The sequence below is a fragment of the Nicotiana tomentosiformis genome, chromosome 6 (genome assembly GCF_000390325.3).
Source record: "Nicotiana tomentosiformis chromosome 6, ASM39032v3, whole genome shotgun sequence".
Taxonomy (NCBI): Eukaryota; Viridiplantae; Streptophyta; class Magnoliopsida; order Solanales; family Solanaceae; genus Nicotiana; species Nicotiana tomentosiformis.
The window spans coordinates 50,769,888-50,788,417 of NC_090817.1; the positions used below are offsets into that span (position 1 = coordinate 50,769,888).

Sequence of the window (18,530 nt, forward strand, 5' to 3'; positions counted from 1 at the left end):
TTAAAATAAGAAGGCAAAAAAATTGTAATATTTTTTAAAAGAAACGACTAAAAATAAATTATCAACAATTGTTTTTGCTGCTCGAGTGAAATACACTCTTTGCCACCTCAGTACTTGGGGGGAAATAATTTTGCTTTTAAATAGTCCAGAGGTATGAGTGTGTAATTGGAAATACCGCTATAATCTAGGGGGTGATTTTATGCCTTTCTTTTTATTTATGATATGTTTATACGGCTACTCTTTCTACTGATACTTGTATTATCAGCGTATATATTAGGTGAAATTTCAGCATTCGATATAAAAGGTTGTCTCGGTTATATTGTCATAAGACCTTTGAGTAGGCCGGAGAAGGATCCCATATCGGTCATGGTTGTTATTCATGCCCTATTTTGATTGGCCAATACTATATGGTATGAGCCGATGGAACAGATCCTATATAGTTTAATGACGTGGCACATGGTAGTATCAAGAGTAAAAGGGTAGTTAGATGCGCGAAGCTCAAAATCTTATTGGGTTTATCTACGCAGTTTTATTTTACATTTTTGTAAGAATATTTTTTAAGGCTTGAATTCACCTCAGGACGACAACTCTTAATTATTGTGCCAAAGCTTCTTTTCATGGAATTATAAAATTTAAAAATTCATGGCATTTTGGAGTACCAACGGGAATTGTTACTAGTAGAAAAAAAAATCCAAATAGCTTCACTGATACAAGCTCAAGAAGAGAAGATCATGACTGGTACTGAAGAAAGAATAAGCATTTTATTCGCTGGAGCACTTTGAATGCCTTGAGCTGTGTACACAATTTTCCCATAAAGATGAATGTGAAAATCCTTCCATTCGGATGCTTTCCAAGATTAGGCAGTGCAAGTTGTGTGTTCCTTGAGCTTTCTCAAAGTTGTACTGTGAAATCATTCCACATACAATACAGCTATCCGAGCATCTGTCCACCAACATTCTCAAATTGTATATGTCGATTCCAGTACCTAATTTAAACACCGAAAAGTTGATCAAGTACAATTAATAATTTGGACTAGTAAGAAATGTATGATTGAGAAGAAATTATAGGTTCAATAATCCCGTTCTTTTGGTAAGTATATGCAACAATATATAGCTGCTTCTTGAAACAGACCTTTTCATATAGAATAAATTTATACATAACTTGCAGTTTTTTCGTCAGACTTCCAAATTCTATAAAACAACTGGAACTTCAAATCTTCCAGGCACAAAATTGAGACTGTTATAACGTGAAGGAGGTTTCCAAGTTTGTTACTACTTGGCAGCCTGTGAATGAAAACCATGTATGCAAGGGAAAGGAGCTTTATAAAATATTGACAGATCATTTTGCTCAGGATTAAGGTCTTCTTACTCTTTTCCTTAATTCCCTATTCTCTGCTTATCTTCATAGGCAGTAGGCAGTAGTAGTGTATGCAGGGTTTTGTGCGAGCTGTGTCAATCTCTTGTCACAATTCGACTTGTACTGGGGCACCGGGGTTTAAGGCTTTACAATTCCTATCTTATCTCACACTAATTGATGTTTATTTTGCATTATCTTTCAAGTGGTGTCAATCTATTTTGTGTGTGTATATATTATACTATTATTTTAAGAAGTACATGTAATATGTGTTTAATTAAAATTCTTTACTTACTGATTATAAGTAATGCTGCACAAAATAAAAACACCAGGCTACTATAGTTTACAAACCTTTTGTTTGGTTCCAGCACTTCCAACAACATAGCAGCCAAACAATTTGGCAAATTGCCCCACCAGCACTGTCTCCCCTTTCTTTGGAGAAGAAACCTCATAAAAACCAACATATATAAGCAGTCAATCCTATAAGACCTATCAAAAGAAGAGGAGAAACAGATTCCATGGTGGATTCACTTACCTAAGACTCCTATATAATAGGAAAGTGGAAATTCTGTACTTTCAATTTTAGTAAGAGTGTCGGCAGCTGCAATAATACTGTACTCTTCCCCACACCAGATCGCCCTTCTTGAAATTTAGATCGTCACAATCCACTACTCTTGACACTCCATAACCCGAGATAGGCTACAAAATAACAGCACTGATTATAGCTAGCTAGGAGTATTGAATCCGTTTTGTCTAAAAATTACACTATGCAATAAAGAAATAATGAATTTTTTAGTTTTATATAAACTATTGAATTCCTTTGACATAAGAAAAACTTATCTATCTACTAGTTTTAGTATACGAGCGTTGTACGTGTGTATAGTATCTATCAATTAAAAAAATATATACGTTGACGTTAAAATAAAATGTAATATTTATTTAAATGATGAAAATAATTTTTCTCACATTAACATGGTAATTGTATTCAATATCTTTTGAATATGCATGAATGATGCATTTAGATAAATTAGTTGTGCATTATTTTATAATTATACATATCTTATAATATGATATACAAATATATTAAATTGTGTCTCACCTCAGTCTCTTTATGAATACATTTTTTCTTCTACCATTTCATTCTTATTTCTTAAAGTTTGTATTTTAACAATTTATTCCTAATACAATAACTGATTTTATTTTATATTCTGATCTCTTTTAATTCAAATATTTAATTATCTTTTTAATAACTAAAAGAAATAATTTATTTTTCGAGGATTCATATTATTAATATTAGCTCATATCATATATTAAATATTTAATTATAACTATATTTTTATCTACAAAAATTCTTTTGTCAAATGATATTAAAAATCAACCTTTTGTACTTTATATTTGTCGGAGTATTGGTAAACAACTTTTGTCAATAACTTTTCTTTCTTTCTTGCTCTTGCTATTATTAAATATTTTTGTAATTATTATTTTTAATTATATTTAAAAATCTGTATTAATATTTATATCTACTCAAATTATTGATCAAAGAATAAAATTATAGTTAGCGGATCAATTTCACATGTCTACTCATAACATTTATACCTTACTTTCTGATTTGGGATAAAGGACAATGCTTCCTCTTTCTTTAGTCTTTTCTTTTGTTATATCATAATTGTTTACCTAAAATTTAGTATTATTGTACAATCTCTTTTGCACTAAAAATATTTAATTGTAGAAATTCATACGCATAAAGATTTGGTGTTACTTAATCATACTATAGTCGTAAAATTTATAAAAGATAAAATTGTAATGATTTTAAAGTCCTAATTATAAGAACTTCTTACTTATTCAAAAAAAGAAAGATTAATAAGTAATAAATTTGATTTAATTTAAAACTCCTAAATATTAGCTAGGAGAATAATTAAATGACTATTTTGTCTAAAGTGAACTTTATTTTAAAAGGGTAAAATTGGCGAACGACATTTCGCTAAGGGTCTTCGTGCTTTTAATATAATATAAATATTTTATATTATATTAAAAGTGGAAAGCCCTTAATTAAAAAAGTTGAATTACTTAAATATCCTTTTTAAAAATTTAAATACCCTATTTAACCCTCCTTACGAACCTAAATACTCTATATTTAATTTAAAAAGTAGGTTTTTGAAGAGCGAAGAGTTGCCTCCGTTTAACTAACTTACAAACAGCCCTAAGGCAACCCTTCATACTCACCATTAGTGGAGTCGACGAAGCATCCTTTTTCTTCTAAAAAATGAGATATGGCTAAACACGGCAATTGAAACCAACTGGTGTGGCACCTCTCCGTTCCCTAATCGTTATATAGAATAGCACTCACACAACTAAACACAGAGTAAATGCGATGTGTTGAGTGGTTATCAATGATTCAAAGTCAAGAACTAATCAGTAAAGCCACCGTATTGAAATGACATTCCTTTAATTTACAAAAACTAATAGTAGTTACCTTTGGTAAACATGCTCACTTGAGATTATCATGGTTTAAATCTCACAGTTTGTTGCAAGATTGCATCACCAAAAACCTAAGAATTCCAGTATTTCCTTTTCTATGTGGAATTAAACAAACAAACAACGAAGAAACCAATTGAATCTTGAAACAGAGAGGGACTTGAAGATTGACCAACTACATATAGCCAATGGAGTGGTTTTGCATTCAAAATGATTTTCTCTAGGGGAAACTATGTCAATGGGAGGAATCAAGAAGGAAGTGGCGACATAAATCAGTTCTACTTTCTTTATTCTATCTACTTTTAATTAATTTTCTTCCCTATGTTGTTTATGAAATTCAGATTTTACAAATTTTAAAGTGAATGCTAATTATGTGATGATCTTAAATTAGTTTATTTGCATGCCGGAATAACATGCGTTTAAAAAGTTATTTTTTTTAAAAACAATTTCTATCAAATAAAATTGGGTTGTTGGTATATATACAATTTGATAGTATGCATGAAATAGTGTTAACGAAGAATAATAGTTCAATTTACTATTTAATATAGAAATGTCTAACGGAAAACTAATTAACCCAATACAATCATACAATGATCATTGATAATATAATAAGTCAAGATGATGTCATAGTAATTGTGGATAAAAGTGAAATAACTTTGAACAATTTGTTTATAAATAAACGGTTGAAAGAAACATATATGCACAAGGAATATCTTTTACAAGAAAGTATTAGATGAGGACACTTAATTACATATTGTATCTCATAAATGACTCGACAATTAAGTAAACAAATTCCATGTATCTAATTAAATTTTTGTTGCTCATTTTCGTAGGTTCAACCGATATCAAATTATCTTGACCTCGACAATCAAGTCACCACACGATGATCCATGTTGATCATTCACCAAAACTTGTACTTATTATTTCATGAATAATTATTTATACAAAATTTTATTTTAATAATATGATATTAATTTTCAAAATTGTGTAGTACATCTTCATAGGTGAAAACGATATCCATCATGTCGATCTCGACAAACAAGTAATTATATGATAATTCACATTGATCAGTTACAAAAACTTGTATCTCAAAACTTTATGTTTTTTACATCAATATAATTTTACAAATCATGTATTATAAATCGACTGGCAGGAGGTTCAAAAATTGTTTTAGGTGACACACGTTGTAGTTTTTATTTCATTCTGTGAATATTTTTATTAAAGCCACTTAACTGATTTGAGTCCAATTTTAAGGTTGTCAAGTACTCTAAACATAAATCTAACGCAAATTGAGAAATTAGACACAAAAAGAAAGAAAGCTAAAAAGCTAATTACATGGGTAGGAGTGAAGGATTCGATTTAACTGCCGGGAAGGCTCGTTAGGATTGAAATAATCAGATGTCATGCAGAAACTAGTAAAGCAAACCTTGAACGACGATAAATCAGACAACAAAAGAGAAATATATTGTAACGACCCAGCCAGTCGTTTTGAGTATTTCAATCTCATTCCCCTATTTACTACTTAAGTTATGCTTTACAGCTGTTTTATGATATATCGGGTTAGTTGTTTCGGGTCCGGAGTGGTTCCAAGGTGAATTGAGGCACTTATTCTCTTATTTATAACCTCAAGTTGGAAAAGTCAATCGGATGTTGACTTATGTGTAAACGGTCTCGGGTTTGAATTCTGATGGTACCATTAGCTTCGTTAGGTGATTTTAGACTTAGAAGTGCGTCCGGAATGTGATTTGGAGGTCTGTAGTGGAATTAAGCTTGAATTAGCGAAAGTTGGAAATTTGGCGATTTCGGTCGGCAGTGGAAAATCTGATATCGGGGTGGGAATGGATTACCGAAAGTTGAAGTAGGTTCGTGGTATCGTTTGTGACGTGTGTGTAAAATTTGAGGTCATTCGGACGTGGTTTGATAGGTTACGACATCGTTTGTGGAATTCGAAAGTTTAGAAGTTCTTAGGCTTGAATCCGAGGGTAATTTGGTATTTTATGTTGTTTTGAGTGATTCGAAGACCCGACTAAGTGCGTATGATGTTATGGGATGTGTTGGTATATTTGGTTGAGGTACCGAGGGCCTCGGGGGTGTTTCGGGTGGTTAACGGATCAAGTTTGAAGTTTAGAAAATTTGCTGAAATTGGCCTGTTGCTGGTGTAATCGCACCTGCGAGGGTATTGCCGCAGGTGCGACACCGCAGGTGCGGTGGGCTAGGCGCAGATGCGAAAGTGAGTGGGATTGGGGAGACCGCAGGTGCGAATAGGTGTGCGCATCTGCGAGCCCGCAAAACGGGTAGTTGCCCGTAGAAGCGAAAAAGAGGAGGTCTGGTAGTGGCCGCAGGTGCGAGGTCTTTTCCGTACCAGCAAAGTCGCAGAAGCGGATAGGGAGCGCAGGTGCGGAGATGGTCACTTAAGTGATTTTTCCGCAAATGCGGAGATTGTGCGCAAAAGCGGCTCCGCAGGAGCGCATTTTGAGCCGCAGGTGCGAAAAGCTTGTGCAGAACCTATAAATAAAGGACTTCGAGATTTTTTCTCATTTCCACCATTTTTTAACTCGGACTTTGGAGCCTTTGAGGTGATTTTTGAAGGGGATTCAAGGCTATTCACTGAGGTAAGTCCATTGAGCCTAATTATCATTAGCTATGGTATTTTTCCGTTGATTTCTCATCTAATTAGTGGGGTTTTAAAGTGAAAATTGGGGGTTAGGGCTTGGGATTTTGGAGAGTGTAATTTGAGGATTCGAGGGACCAAATAATGTCGGATTTTGATGAATTTTATATGGTTAGACTCGTAAGTGAATGAGCTTTCGGGTTTTGTGACTTTGTCGGATTTCGAGACGTGGGCCCGAGGGGCCGGGTTTGAGTCGATTTCGGGTTTTGGCTCTAATTTGATAATTGTTTTGTGGAATTAGTTCCTTTAGCCTATATTGATCGTATTGTATTGCTTGTGGCTAGATTTGGGACATTTGGAGGCCAATTTGAGAGGCAAGGGCATCGCGGAGTAGGATTTTGCTTGGTTTGAGGTAAGTAACGCTTTCAAACTTGGTTCTGAGGGTTCGAAATCCCGAATTATGTGCTATACGATCGATATTGAGGTGACGCACATGCCAAGTGACGGGCGTGCGAGCGTGCACCGTGAGAATTATGGCCTGGTTGATTCCATGGCACTGTATAGTGACTCTATTTTGTTGATATCATGTTTAGGATTTATGCCGGTACTGTTGGGACCCCTAGTGGTCGTTTCTTGCTCTCATCTCACTGATTTCATTGATATTATGTACTCAGTCATGTTCATGCATATCATATCATATCTCCATCTTAGTTGTTATTTAATTATATATCATATCATTGTTTCGGGCTAGTTTTCATGATATTGTGAGCCCGTAAGTAAGACTGGAGAGATTGATGACTGAGTGAGGCTGAGAGCCTAATTATGAATGACAGTTATGGGATCGGACTGCACGCCGCAGCAGTTATACTGATAATTATGATAGCGCTTGGGCTGTAGGAGCCCCTCCGGAGTCTGTAACACACCCCCAGTGAGCGCGGTTGATACTATTGAGGGATGGATCTTCTCTGGACATGGATCTTGTCCGAAGTACTTGATACCCGGAGATGGATCTTCTTTACGGGACTGGATTGGCCTTCCTCGGTACTGGGTGACTTATAGTGAGTGATGTATATGTTCCGGGATAGATATTTCCTGGGTCGTATGGGCCATATCAGTACCAAGCGGTTGAGCATTTGAAAGTGTGAGCACATGAGGCTGACAGCATGGTGCATCACCTACAGCATGTGCATTTGCATGTAGAGATAGCAGAGTTATATTCTTTACACTGTTCAGATCTGTTTCACTCTACTGTTTTGTGTTGCCTATTTAATTTTAAAGCATGCCTACGTTTATGTTCAGTTATTTCTATTTTATCTGTACCGGTTGAGTTCGTCACTACCTTTCAGTCCAAAGTTTAGACTTGTTACTTACTGAGTTGGATGTACTCACGTTACTCCCTGCACATCGTGTGCAGATCCAGGCATTTTTGGTCACGGCGGCGGTTGCTGATTGCGGTTTCAGTATTTGGAGACTACCAAGGTAGCTGCACGGCGTTCGCAGGCCTTTACTCTCCTTTCTATCACTAGTTGTGTTTTTCAGTTTATTTCTCTAGACACTGTAGTGGACTGTATTCTGATTTAGACGCTCATGTACTCTGTGACACCCCGGTTTTTGGGATGGATTGTATCGTATTTTGGATTTTTCTGTTTTCAAAAAGGCTTTCCTAAATTATTAAATTGCTTCAGTCTTTATATTCAAAGATTTTTCTGTGTTGAGATGTTGAGTTGTGGTTTTCCTAGTTCCACGATAGGCGTCATCACAGCAGTTAGATTTTGGGTCGTGACAAGTTGGTATCAGAGCCTAGGTTACATAGGTCTCACGAGTCATGAGCGGGTTTAGTAGAGTCTTGCGGATTGGTATAGAGACGTCTGTACTTATCTTCGAGAGGCTACAGAACCCTTAGGAAACTCCACATTCTTGAATTTCTGTCGTACAAATCGGTTGATTCTAGTAACTAAATATCTTTTGTTTTATTCTCTCACAGATGGTGAGGACTCATACTATTGGGCAGGATGGACAGCCACCAGTACCACCTGCCAGGGCCGCGAGAGGCCGAGGCCGTGGTAGGGGCAGAGGTGCAGCCCGCACAACAGCTGGGGCAGTACCTGCAGATCCACCAGTTGTCCCAGATCAGGACCAGATTCCAGTTGTTAATGCACCAGCTCAGGCACCACCTGTGCCTATTGTGATTCCAGGCCTTCAGGAGGCCTTAGCTCAGATTCTGACCGCGTGTACCAGTCTAGCTCAGGCAGTCTCTGTTCCGGACGCATCAGCCACTTCTCAAGCCGGGGAAGGTGCTCAGACTCCCGCTGCCCCGCACACCAGTGCAGGTGGTACAGAGGGAGATGATGCACAGGGTTTCTTGGATAGGGGTCAGAGGATACTCCGTACTGCAGGTATTCTGGAGACCAGTGGGGTCTCGTTCACTACTTTTCAGTTCTATGGGGTTGCATTCAGTTGGTGGGAGGCTTACGAGAGGTGTAGGCCGGTCGGCGCAGCGCCCCTTACCTGGCAGCAGTTCTCCGTTATCTTTCTGGAGAAGTTCATGCCTCAGTCCCACAGAGAGGAGCTACGCAGACAGTTTGAGCAGCTTCGTCAGGGTGATATGTCTGTGATGCAGTATGAGATGTGATTCTCAGAGTTGGCCCGTCATGCTATCTGGTTAGTTCCCACAGACAGGGAGAGGATCAGGAGGTTTATAGATGGCCTCACTTATCAGATGCGATTGCTTATGACCAGAGAGAGAGTGTCTGGTTCTACTTTTGATGAGGTTGTCGACATTGCTCGTCAGATTGAAATGGTTTGCAGTCAGGAGAGGGTTGAGAGGGAGGCCAAGAGGCCTCGTGGATAGGGTGGATTCAGTGGTGTTCCTTCTGGGGGTCAGTTACAGCACGATAGAGGTCTTCCTTTTAGGCATGCTAAGAAGGCTCGCCCAGTGCACATAGGTGCATCATCCGGTCATGGGCCCCATGGTTATCAGCAGGGCCAGACATCATTCGGTGCGCTACCAGCTCAGAGTTCGTCTCATGCACCATCATCTCAGGGTTCATCTGTGTCAGGACCTTCTAGTAGTTATTCCGATTCTTGGGGTTCCCTACAGTCCCCACCGCCATTTGCAGAGAGTGGTTGCTTTGAGTGCAGAGATTTGGGTCATATCAAGAGGCATTGTCCCCGCCTTTCGGGAAGTTCATCTCAGCAGAGGAGTCAGCCTTCGACTTCAGCACCAGTTACTTCACCACCCGCCCAGCCAGCTCAGGGTGGAGCTCAGTCAGCTAGGGGTCGCCCTAGGGAGGAAGGCCGATCTGTTGATGGTCAGGCCCGTTTCTATGCATTCCCTGCCAGACCAGATGCCATTGCTTCGGATGCTGTGATTACATGTATTGTCTTAGTTTGCCATAGAGATGCCTCTGTATTACTTGACCCTGGTTCCACTTATTCATATGTGTCCTCGTATTTTTCTCACTATCTGGATATGCCCCGTGAGTCTCTAGTTCCACCTGTTTATGTGTCTACGTCAGTGGGCGGTACTGTCATTGCGGACCGTATATATCGGTCATGTGTGGTGACTATTGGGAATCTGGAGACTAGAGTAGATCTCTTATTGCTTAGTATGGTCAATTTAGATGTTATCTTGGGTATGGTGAGTTATCGGATGTTTTACTATATGGCTTTGAGCCAAGTGGGGGAGTCTGCTATCTATGATTTGATTGCACAATTTTGTACGATATTAGTTTTGGGCCGAGGCATACTTGTTGATGGGTTATGACTTGCAGAGGTTGATATCGGGGATGACTTGAGTAAGAAAATTTCTTGAATGCGGGTTATATTGCACTTTATGAAAAATCATGAAATGATTAAATTGTTATTTTGAAGAATGTAGGGCGCACGGAGTGTGAATTTGATCGGTGGTGTTGTGCAGGATTAAGATTACAGTTCATTCTTGGGGGCAAGTTCATGAATTCTGGACAGAATGGTCGGTGTTAGATATTTAGGTGAATGTTATAGTTTCTCAATAATCCCTGAGAGGGGTGCGCGGTTGAAGGGGCATTGTGTTTTTATTTACGGGTGTTCATTGGTATGGTGGTACTCTCCTGGTTGATCGACTGCTGATATTCAATTTTTGCTATGTGACACGGAAGAACTTTAGGAGTATTCCTCGTGGGATGGTCATGTACGAGAGATGTGTTAGACATTCTGGCGGTGGAGTTGGGATCAGATAGGGGATTCGTGTGTTATATGGATTTGGAGACTGGGAGTTCTCAAGAGCAGGTTGTTTCCATGGTTGTGGGCTGTGAAGTCATGCCCGAAGCTAGCTAGATGATAGTATATATTATGAATCAGTCATTGTGGACTTTCGGAGGGTTATTAACCTATGTGTGGGTACTCGGAGTTGATTTGGGGGTCCATTGGTAGGCCCAATTAGGATGTGTATTCTACACCGAGTTGGATTGGTTGGCTCCATACTGCTATTGTTGAGGGAGTTTCCATTCGGTTGTTATTGAGCTTATTCGTGTTTTGATATGTTCGGGGAGTTACTCTTCTATGCTATGAGGGGTTGTGATTCGTTGATTGTATGCACCCATGGTGCAGTTCTATTGGGGGCCTTATAGCGAAAATTGAGCGAGATGGGTATTTGAGTGATGCATGAGTGGTTGCGCATTAGTTATGTCCTTTCGAAATTTTGTGGCATTTTGTCATTTGCTTCTCCAGGGTTATGGTAATGCACTTTGAGTGATTAATATCGGGTTGCGCATGGTTATTGATTTTGAGCATGGTGGCTGAGGTGTTTCATATGGATCAGTGTTTGGATGGGGTCGCGCATTACGGCAGAGTTATGTTGAAATATGATTCTTGTGTTGGATTTAGGTGTTATGGTTTTACGGTATGTGATGGGTTTTTAGCATTGCGTTGGGGTGGTACCCGTCGAGCTTACGAGATAATTCTCTTGTTGAGTCGGTGTCGTGATTGAGTACATTTGGAATGTTGCTTATTGGTGCACGGATTGCACTGGTTGTGGCTTTAGATGGTATTGGTGTGGCATGTCAGTGGAGTAGCTGGTATTTGATAAGATGAAGTCGTCGGATCTAGGATGGGTGCTATCATATTTGATTGTGGCTTAATTGGAAGGATAATATCGAAAGTCAGCTTGGAAATTTGCCATGGTTCTTGTCGAAGGAGAGAGAGCTCCATGACTGGTGGGTTTGATGAATGGTTACGAGTCTCCGCATGTTCCTTTCATCATTGGTAGTGTACGAAGGTTTTAGAATGGAGTCTTGTTTGATATGAGGTTTATTACCGGCATGGGGTTGTTTTGAGCAGCTACTGTGATTAGGAATCATTGCCTCGAGCATTTGAGCTATGTAGTATTCGGGTTTTGAGTGTTTGAGTTATGGTTACGGCTTTTGGTACAGCTTGTTCAGGCATATACACAATGTGTAGGTTACGGGATTCAGATCTTATATGAAATTCCGGAGGTTGGAATTGGATTCTAAGGCTTGTGGACTAGGTTGAATTTAGAAATTTCAGTTATGTGGGGTTATCAGATCTATATGGGATAGGGTGACGTGGTATCACCCCCGGGTATGTGCGTGGTAAGATGGAATAGTGATAAGACGGCTTGAAAACAACTTTTGGCACGTTCGAGGACGAACGTATGTTTAAGTGGGGGAGGATGTAATGACCCTGCCGGTCGTTTTGAGTATTTCAACCCCGTTCCCCCATTTACTGCTTAATTTATGCTTTACAACTATTTTATGATATACCAGGTTAGTTGGTTCGGGTCCGGAGTAGTTTCAAGGTGAATTGAGGCACTTATTCTCTTATTTAGAACCTTAAGTCAGAAAAGTCAACCAGATGTTGACTTATGTGTAAACGGTCTCGGGTTTGAATTCTGATTGTACCATTAGCTTCGTTAGGTGATTTTGGACTTAGGAGTGCGTCCGGAATGTGATTTGGAGGTCCGTAATGGAATTAGGCTTGAATTGGAGAAAGTTGGAAATTTGGTGATTTCAGTCGGTAGTGGAAAATCTGCTATCGGGGTCAGAATGGATTTCTGAAAGTTGGAGTAGGTTCGTGGTGTCGTTTGTGACGTGTGTGTAAAATTAGAGGTCATTTAGACGTGGTTTGGTAGGTTTCGGCATCGTTTGTGGAATTCGGAAGTTTAGAAGTTCTTAGGCTTGAATCCGAGGGTAATTTGGTGTTTCAATGTTGTTTTGAGTGATTCGAAGGCCCGACTAAGTGCGTATGATGTTATGGAATGTGTTGGTTTGTTTGGTTGAGGTCCCGAGGGCCTCAGGGTATTTCAGGTGGTTAACGGATCAAGTTTGAAGTTTAGAGAATTTGCTGAAATTTGCCTGTTACTGGTGTAATCGCACCTGCGAAGGTATTGCCGCAGGTGCGGTTGGCTAGGCACAGATACGGAAGTGAGTGGGATTGGGGAGACCGCAGGTGTGAAGAGGTGTGCGCGTCCGCGAGCCCGCAAAAGCGGGTAGTTGCCCGCAGAAGCGAAAAAGAGGATGACTGGCAGTGGCCGTAGGTGCGAGGTCTTTTCCGCACCTGCGAGGTCGCAGAAGCGAATAGGGAGCGCAGGTGCGGAGATGGTCACTTAAGTGATTTTTCCGCAAATGTGGAGATTGTGCGCAAAAGCGGCTCCGCAGGTGCGCATTTTGAGCCGCAGGTGCGAAAAGCCTGGGCAGAACCTATAAATAGAGGACTTCAAGATTTTTCCTCATTTCCACCATTTTTTAACTCGGACTTTGGAGATTTTGAGGTGATTTTCAAATGGGATTCAAGGCTATTCACTGAGGTAAGTCCATTGAGCCTAATTATCATTAGCTATGGTGTTTTCCCGTTGATTTCTCATCTAATTAGTGGGGTTTTGAAGTAAAAATTGGGGGTTAGGGCTTGGGATTTTGGAGAGTGTAATTTGAGGATTTGATGGACCAAATGATGTCGGATTTTGATGAATTTTATATAGTTTGACTCGTGAGTAAATGGGCTTTCGGGTTTTGTGACTTTTATCGAAGTTCGAGATGTGGGCTCAGGGGGCCGGGTTTGAGTCGATTTCGGGTTTTGGCTATAATTTGGTAATTTTCTTACGGAATTGGTTCCTTTATCCTATATTGATTGTATTGTATTGCTTGTGGCTAGATTTGGGACGTTTGGAGGCCGATTTGAGAGGAAAGGGCATCGCGGAGTAGGATTTTGCTTGGTTTGAGGTAAGTAACGCTTTCAAACTTGGTTCTAAGGGTTCGAAACCCTGAACTATGTGCTATAGGATCGGTATTGAGGTGACGCACATGCCAAGTGACGGGCAGGCGAGCGTGAACCGTGAGAATTGTGGCCTGGTTGATTCCATGGCACTGTATAGTGACTCTATTTTGTTGATATCATGTTTAGGCTTTATGTCGGTACTGTTGGGACCCCTAGTGGTCGTTTCTTGTCGTCATCTCACTGATTTCATTGATATTATATACTTAGTCATGTTCATGCATATCATATCATATCTCCGTCTCAGTTGTTATTTAATTATACATCATATCATTGTTTCGGGCTAGTTTTCATGATATTGTGAGCCCGTGAGTGAGACTGGAGAGATTGATGACTGAGTGAAGCTAAGATTCTGATTATGAGTGATAGTTATGGGATCGGGCTACACGCTGCAGCAATTATACTGATGATTATGATAGCACTTGGGCTGTCGGAGCCCTTCCGGAGTCTATAACACACCCCCAGTGAGCGCGGTTGATATTATTGAGGGATGGATCTCTCCTGTACATGAATCTTGTCCGAAGTACTTGATACCCGGAAATGGATCTTCCCCACGGGGCTGGATCGGCCTTCCTTGGTACTGGGTGACTTATAGTCAATGATGTATATATTCCAGGATGGATTTTTCCTGGGTTGTATGGGCCATATATTGTACCGAGTGGTTGAGCATTTGAAAGTGTGAGCACATGAGGCTGACAGCATGGTGCATCACCTACAACATGTGCATTTTCATGTAGAGATAGCAAAGTTATATTCTTTACACTGTTCGGATTTGTTTCACTTTACTGTTTTGAGTTGCCTATTTAATTAGAAAGCATGCCTACATTTTTGTTCAGTTATTTCTATTTTATCTGTACCGGTTGAGTTTGTTACTACCTTTCAGTCCAAAGTTTGGACTTGTTACTTACTGAGTTGGATGTACTCACGTTACTCCCTGCACCTCGTGTGCAGATCCAGGCGTTTTTGGTCACGGCGGTGGTTGCTGATTGCGGTTTCAGAGTTTGGAGACTACCAAGGTAGCTGCACGGCGTTCGCAGGCCTTGACTCTCCTTTCTATCACTTGTTGTGTTTTTCAGTTTATTTCTCTAGACACTATAGTGGACTGTATTCTGATTTAGACGCTCATGTACTTTGTGACACCCTGGTTTTTGGGATGGATTGTATCGTATTTTAGTTACTTCCGTTTTCAAAAAGGCTTTCCTAAATTATTAAATTTCTTCTGTCTTTATGTTTAAAGATTTTTCTGTGTTGAGATGTTGAGTTGTGGCTTGCCTAGTTCTACGATAGGCGCCATCACAACGGTTAGATTTTGGGTCGTGACATATACCAAAAGAGACACAAACAATTTTGATGGGAAACAGGTATAAACAGCGGAAGCAAATAGCCAGGATTACTTGCATGTAATATAGACAACACATAATCACAGATTTTAATCAAACATAAAATCCATACTTATCTCTTGAAGCGTGACCGCGATCGCGAAAAGAGCCTTCAAGTAAGAGCGAAAACCGTCCACTAAATTATCCTCCAGTTCCACAGTATTCTGTTGTGTGACCCGAATAATGTCCGGAATTAACGAAATTCGTGTAGGCAAATTTCTCCTAGGAAAACCATGTAGTAAAACCATGAGTCCGAAACCAAAATGTGGTTCTTTAGGACTCAAAGAACCAAAATATGTGAAAAATAAATTTAATGATAATTTTATATATAACGCCCTTTTAAAGGGATATACCTTAACGGTCGTTTGCCCAGTTAAGTATAGCGTCCTTTTAAAAGGCGCTATATATATATATATATATATATATATATATATATATATATATATATATATATAAAGCCTTTTTGAAAGGCGTTATATATATTATGTGGGCCAACCAATAGTTCTTCTGGGCTTAACTGACATAACAATAATTCAACTGGGTATAGCCACCTTATTTAAAGCGCTATACCTAAAACAATTATACCCCCGGATTGGTTTTTGCCTTATTTAAAGAGGTTAAGGATTTTCTAAAAATTCATTCATAAATATTCTCAAGTTTTCTGAAATATTTCTTCGTTAAGTTGTTTTGCATTTTGTCATAATGTCTGAAGAGCGAAAAATAAGGGTTTCATTATATTGGGGGCTGAGGTTGTGGTGGCGAATAACTCAGTAACCTATAGTTTATCTCTACAGTGTCATGTTAAGTTGCCACTTACAATGGAGTACGATACATTGGTATCGTTGTTATGTAAAAAAATGAGTGTGAGCAAACGTTCAGTGAACCTTAAAGTAACCGGAAGATATCCGTATTTTGTCACTTCGCAAGGGGTTTCTTGTTATGCTGAGTTTAACATCGAGGACGATGAAACTCTGAGAGATTTTTTGAGGACTCCGGATGAATACTAGGAATTTCTTGTGATAAAAATGTTGGAAATATACGTCAAGTTTGAAGACGCTCGCAATAATGAGGTTGCACAAAGAAGGGATATCCCTCAGTCATCGGGTGGTTATTTTGGAGTAATTTTAGCCGAACAGGTTCCGGCTGAAAGAGTTTGGCCTGATCTACACTTATATGCACGGGCGAATGAGGAGCGAGGAAATAATTTCTCTCCTAGTTTACATAATCCACAAGACGAGTGGTAAACTTCAATTTTTCTTTGTGTTACGATGTTTATTTTTGTTGTATTGAATTTGTATTAACACTCATATATTCCACAGGGAGTACCGGCCAAATATGAATTTTACAAGTTATGAACCAACGACCAGTTGGAATATGCCTAATTCTGGTGTGTTGGATCATGGTGGTCCATCTGGGAGTCATCACCAACAGGATAATGTCCATCATGGAATGTCAACACATTACAATTTGTAAGTGAAGTGATATAGCTATATGTAAAGTTTGGATCAATTTGGGTATAAGAGATACTTAAATGATTAATTTCAATAACTACAAGGATATTACGCTAAAGGGTACTACACTTTACTACGCTAAAAGGGCACTACATTACAAATAGGAGCACTGCATTGGATTACAAGATACCACTACAGGGAACTAAAGTAACAATTTATCTATTTTACTAGTCTTTAAGCAAATAAATAATCTAAACCGGATAAAAATAACAAATAAATTTAATCACAAAATATCACAAAAATACATATATCACAGTAAAAAGTAACTAATTAATATTTTTTTAACAACTAATAATAATTTCTCTATTTTACTAATTTTTTTAGCATACTAATACTATAGTCCGGATAAAAAATAACAAATTAGTCAAATCACAAAACAATCACAAAATAATATAGAGCACATTAAAATAACTAATATGCATTTTTAATACGAGTTTTAACAAAAATTAAGTCGGAAGACCTCGATTTAAATTTTTTGGAAAATTGAAGATTTGGAGCCGAAACAAGCAATCTACTCTGAGATAACACCTTAGCTAGGACGTGGGACCGAGAATCTACACTTTTTGTAGGATCGGTAGGCTCCACTCGAGCTTTTTTTTGATTGAAATTGGTAGGGGGACCGCTGTTGGATTTTTAATTTGGGGGGGAGGGGGATGATTATGTTCTGTGGGGAAGGGGAAAGGGACGACCTTTATATATGTATAGCGTCCTTTATTAAGACGCTATATTATAGCATCTTAATAAAGGGCGCTATACATTCCCGCTTTTTTGCGTTCAAATATAGCGCCTTTTAAAAGGGCGCTATACTTAACTAGGTAAACAACCGTTAAGGTATAGCGCCCTTTAAAAAGAGCGTTATATATAAGAATGTCACTAAATTATTTTTCCACACATTTTGGTTCTTTGAGTTTAAAATATTTTCCTAAACCTGTTAGGTCTTCCTTTTCTACCAAGAAATAGAATTCCATTTAATTCCTAATTATTCAGGCACGGTATGGACCGCAGTATTTAATTAACGAGGCTTCCTATTATGAACTTAATTCGAAATATTCAAATTAATACTACCATTATAAATTACGAATTATTCCACTAAAAATTCGTAACTGCACTCCTCAGTTCAATTTCTAAATTCTTCCATTAAACCTTATGTAACTCCCCTGTTAAGATTCAGATACTAATCAAATAAATTAAATTACTGACAATTTAATTTATTGATTATTTCCTTTAGACTTTCGCTTAACTTACTTTATGTGACGGATACAAAATTCACCTGCAGGGTTTACACATGAAAACTTATAAGCTTTCATAAAGGTGTATCATCAATCTCTAGACCGAGACAGGATTCCATCAACTAACTATTACTTCACCAATGTATATCATTATTGTCCAATTTACCAGTCATATTGACCCACAAAAAAATCTCGCCTTTTAATAATCAAAATAATAAATAATATATATATATAGCTAATAATAATTATATTAAGATTAAGAGTATAAGTATATTTAATGGCTAGAGACTTATTTTATTAAGTCAGTATAAAATACTTGTCTCTACTTGGTCCGTTCAATACATACAAATTATACTAGCACAAGAAATCGGAATCATACCATTCCCCTAATCAAGATAAATTATATTTAATCTTGTGCTACAATCATTCTGATGGTTTGTCCAATTCCATCATTAGATTGTGAACTCAAACTTTATACTTATAAGAACCGATGATTTAATCTTCTGTGTATAAGCTAAAATCTATACATCATCTACTATATAAGTAAAGGACGCAAACTATTATGATCTATTTAAACTTTATTAAAACAGAATAAATAATATATCCAAACCAAACTCATGGTTAATAGTATATATCCCAACAATCTCCCACTTAGACTTTTAACCATGATAATTGTCAGAATATACTATATCTAAACGCATGG

General features: G+C 38.3%; 1 pseudogene; it reads right to left on the reverse strand.

Moving 5' to 3' along the window:
- Positions 1-648: 648 nt before the first annotated feature.
- The window catches only part of LOC104116245 (2-alkenal reductase (NADP(+)-dependent)-like), a 29,584-nt pseudogene continuing 11,702 nt past the window's right edge, over positions 649-18,530 (reverse strand).